A 5,000-nucleotide genomic window follows, 5' to 3' on the forward strand; every position below is an offset into this window, starting at 1 on the left:
TATATATATATATATATAATCCTTAAATCCTTAAAAATGTATTAGCCCGAAGGCCGCGGCCATGCTGGGGCACCACCACTCTCTGATATATATATATAATATATATATATTATTTTCCTACTTAGCTTTTTTTTGCAGTTAGTTGGGTGCAATAATGCTTCTAGATCCATTTTTATCGTTTCCAGACTTTCACAGCCTCATCGACAGGAAGCGAAATAGAAATGGCTTCTCTCTCTCTATTTTTTGTATGGTTGCCCAATTTTTGTAGCTTTTATTTATCCTCAAGAGTTTTTGACAGTTCAAATTCCACGCTATTAGTCACGTGTTAATTTGTCTGAATGCCGTTGAAGCCATCTTTTATCTTTTGCTTTAGTCATTGCACTGCGGCCATGCTGGGGCACCGCCTGGAAAGGTCTAATCAAATAATTCGCCTCCAGTACTTATTTTAAAGTCTGGTACTTACTCTATCGGTTTCTTTTGCCGTAACACATGACTACGGGGACACAAATAAACCAACCCCGGCTGTCAAGCAAAACAAGAATAAGCACAAAACGATACACATACACACATATACTACGGCTTTTTACGCAGTTTCCGACAACTAGATTCACTCACTAAATACAGGTTGGTCTGAGGCTGCAGTAGAAGAAACTGTACGGAAGCCTTTCGGATGGATTTTACAGTAATTCACAAGACCAAAGCTTGCCACGCTGATTATGTCCATGTTAAAGGTGCATGCGGCTGTGAGATACTCAACCACATTGCTCTGTGAAACCAAATGAATTGTACCAGTGATTTAATCGGTCATCTTTGCCATAGACTGCGTCACGTTGGTTGGGCTGGAGGAGGAGTACGTTAGGGGTATACGTGTCTGTGGTGTACACGGGCACTTATACGTTAATTTAACCAATAGGCGGCTCAGTGGGTTGAGCAGGTGGGGGTACTCACCGTCGAAACCGACGGAGATCCATCAAGTAAATACAACAACAATAACAAAAACAACAACAGCTGCAGCAGCAATAGTAACAGCGACAACAACAACAACAACAACAACAAAAACATTAGCACAATAAATAACCAACTGACAAGCTGAGAGCTAATTAACTTGCAAATTTGAATTAGTGTGTGTAGGTGGGTGTACAGGTGTGTGTGTGTGTGTGTGAATGTATATATATATATGTATATATGTATGTATATATATATATATATGATGTATATTATATATATGTATATATATTATATAAATATATATATATGTATATATATATGTATATATATATATAATATATATATATATATATATATATATATATATATATGCGTATATACACACACACATATATATATAAATACGCGCGCCCGTGAGTGTGAGTGTGTGTGTGTGTGTGTCGGTGTGTGCGTATAATGTTTTTTCTGCCAAGTTCATTCTGTCTCAGAGAAGAGGGGGGGGGAAGGAGAGATGGCATGTGAATGGGAAAGAGAAAAACAATAAGAAAAAAAACCACACAAAGAGGAAAGAACAACAAAAACACAAATAAAAACAAAACGAGACAAAAGAAAAACAGCGAATTAATTGATAGGAAAAATTAAGACTTCATTCTGAAATTAAGAATTCAGGAATTTAACGTACGAAGTTTGTTACCGTTTCTGATTAAATCCATTAACACCTGACGTTGAGATTTATCCAGTTTGAACGAACGGTGGCAAATATTTATGCGTCTAAAGGTGTCCCGCACGAAGCACCAACCTATTGCTCTCCATTTCTCTGGCTTAACCTCCACCTTTTTCCAGAAACTCATGGCAAAGACATAACTTTAAAAGCCTCATCGTTTATATTTACTGCATCAATAAATATAATTGTCAGCGACTTGTATAGATTGGGAGATTTATGTTCGATCTCGGCTAATAGCTGAAGTTTCCAGAAACTGTCGCTTCAACATCAATAAAGACCAGGCACTAAGGTGTCTGATCTCGGAAGCATCCAAACCAGTGGTTTCGTTAGAACTCACCGTTTGCCGGAGGGATGGCATTGTGGGGAGAAATGAGAGCGGGAGAATGAAATAGGCTGAGCTGGTAGAGCTAAGCTAAAACAATCGGTGGCCAAGGAAGGTGTTATACAGTGAAGGTGGAGTGCAAGAGTTCGACATCCTCTCTCTCTTGGCAATCTACATCTTGGGCGTCACGGGGACCTGAAGGAGGAAGGCCATCAAATTAGCGGGGGTTGCTTCAGGGAGGATGTAGATAAAGAGATGTGATCCCTAGAAGAGCTAGTATTCTCTAGGTCAGGGTTAGCTCCAGCCCTTTGTGAATTACGAGTTTACGTAGAACCTTCGTAACAGTTGAAAAAAGAAAAGAAAGATTGCACAGTCACTGATGAAACCAGTCCAGTTGATCAATACTTATTCTGTCCCCCAAAATAAATAAGGTTTTACGTTCGTCTATTCCCATGCGTGTGGTGCATGTGTGTGTGTGTACAGGGCTGTAGTTGTTCAAACTTGAAAGAGCAGACTTAGAATTAGAAGTATTCCAGTTGTGGCCATTCCTTCTTTTTATGGAAGCTACATCAAGGATTGCATGATCTAAGTGTCCATTAAAAAAAAAATTAAAGACAACGGGTGTGATTTGAGGCATATATGACTCCTGTTTCTAGCAAAGTCGAAGGACTACAAAGTTTTACTAAAAGTGGTTGCGTGTATGTGTGTATGTGTGTGTGTGTGTGTGTGTGTGTGTGTGTGTGTGTGTGTGTGTGTGAGAGAGAGAGAGAGAGAGAGAGAGAGAGAGAGAGAGAGAGAGAGAGAGAGAGAGAGAGAGAGAGAGAGAGAGAACTCTTTCTATTCAAACCACTTATTAAACAGTGTTAATTTGGTTGACAATGCCGCCAAAACCACATCTGACCCTGCTTGAAAACAATTCTAACTCGGCCATTTCTCACTGACTCCGCTTGTTTGGAAATCATCGACAAATGAAGGAAGACCACACACACACACACACACACACACACACACACACACACACACACACACTCTCTCTCTCTCTCTCTCTCACACGAATGCATACACATACACACAGAGAAACCACATACAGATACACATTCAGAAACACACACACACAACAATTAAGAACACACACACCACAAAAACAACGCACGTACATACACACAGAAAAAGAATACACAAACATACTAGTTTTTCAACACACACACACACACACAACCAAATATACGGAAAACAAAACAAAGACGGAAAACAATGAAAAGCAAGGTTGACGTGGTGGCGGTGGCGGCGGTGGCGGCGGTGGCGGCGGCGATGGTGGCGGTCTGTTTGTAATTGTCAATGGTGTTTTTTGTTGAGAGAGGAGGAGGAGGAGGAGGAGAGGGTGGTGGAGATTGTTAATGATACTGTGATTGTTGTTGTTGTTGGTGGTGGTGGTTGTCAATGGTCGTTGAAATAGTACTGGAGAGTTTGTGTGTGTGGGTGTGTGACACTGTCTTACCATTATTGTTCCTTGATCATTTTGATTGGATCTATCTATCTACGCATGTATGTATATATATATATATATATATATATATATATATATATATATATACATATACATACATATACATACATTCATACATACAAATATACATATATACAAACATAGACATACATACATGCGCAAAAAAAACACACACATATATATATATACAGACACACACAAATATATATATGTGTGTGTGTATATATATATATGTATATATGTATGTATGTATGTGTGTGTAAATAAATATATATATATATATATATATATATGTATGTATGTATGTATGTATGTACGTATGTATGTATGTATACAAAAATAAATCCGTTTCGCCTCCTCCAATCGCTAAAGCCATTGAAATGACGCAACAATGCTTCCTTCCGCAATGTCGTCTGCTCTCTCAGTGATTCATTCAACTTTTTGGCTCTTCAAAAACTTCTCAGAGTTTTCCCTTCGTTTGAGTGTATTTTGCTAAAAGTAAGTGAACATTTTCATTGAAACTTCTTCGCAAGGCAAATATTTATTTTTCCCTTCACCTTTTGTACTTTATATAGGAATTGCATTCAGGATATTTTCCTTCTTTACAACCAGTTTTTCAATTTTATCGCTTCACGTTTTACATCACATTTCGGACATAACATTTTCGCGTTGAGAATTTCGATAGTTTTCATGGTAATTTTTGGTAATATTGACTATTTCGTTCTGAAAACATAAATTCACAAACACGTATTTACACAAAGAGACACATTAATGCTTAAATACATGTAACTGCATACGAATATTTGAATATAATGGTCGTTCGAATGAAAAACAGACGGGGGGGGGGAGAAAGAAAAAGAAAAAAAACAAGATTCACACACACAACACACACACACACACACACACACACACGAAGTTAATTAGTTAATGTATCGCTAAATAAACATTTATGCCAAATGCATCTCTACAAATGGAAGTAACTCGATCTGGGCTTTGGTGGCACCGTGCAGGGAATTCATTAAACGTATTAGTAATTAGATGGAGGTACGTTCTTCTAAACGTACCAATTATTCCTATATGGAACATGGCTTGATTTCCTGTGTTAGATTTAAAATTGGAATTGCTGTATCTATTAATACACATACATGTTGCGAAGCAAGCTTATTACCGCGCGCTTTCTCTCTCTCTCCCTCGCACACAAACACACACAGATACACACGCATATTTATATATATACACACCTGTGCACGTGCATACATATACATGCGTGTATGCGTGTGTAAATGTAAATGTGCTATACTTTACTGGAAAAAACAAATAAGGATTAGTGTCTGGAAGTGTAAGAATGGCAAAATGGGATCTTTTCCTTTTTTTGACACATTCTACCAGTATACGAAGTTTCAGATTGTTTAGTTAACTAGAAATTGTGTTGAATTCCGTCCATCAAAAGGAAAAGATCCGAAAAATGGACTAAAAGAAAAGGATATATGTATGTATGT

At 37.8% G+C, this 5,000-nt stretch overlaps 1 protein-coding gene across 1 annotated transcript in view; it reads left to right on the top strand.

Moving 5' to 3' along the window:
* The first annotated feature begins 3,854 nt into the window (after positions 1–3,854).
* Positions 3,855–5,000, top strand: part of LOC115221512 (myogenesis-regulating glycosidase-like) — a 49,520-nt gene continuing 48,374 nt past the window's right edge. Inside the window, exon 1 of the mRNA XM_036510624.1 lies at positions 3,855–3,999. The gene's annotated coding sequence lies outside the window, so the exon portion shown is untranslated. The remainder of the gene's footprint in view (positions 4,000–5,000) is intronic.

This window comes from Octopus sinensis, linkage group LG18, assembly GCF_006345805.1.
Source record: "Octopus sinensis linkage group LG18, ASM634580v1, whole genome shotgun sequence".
Classification (NCBI taxonomy): Eukaryota; Metazoa; Mollusca; class Cephalopoda; order Octopoda; family Octopodidae; genus Octopus; species Octopus sinensis.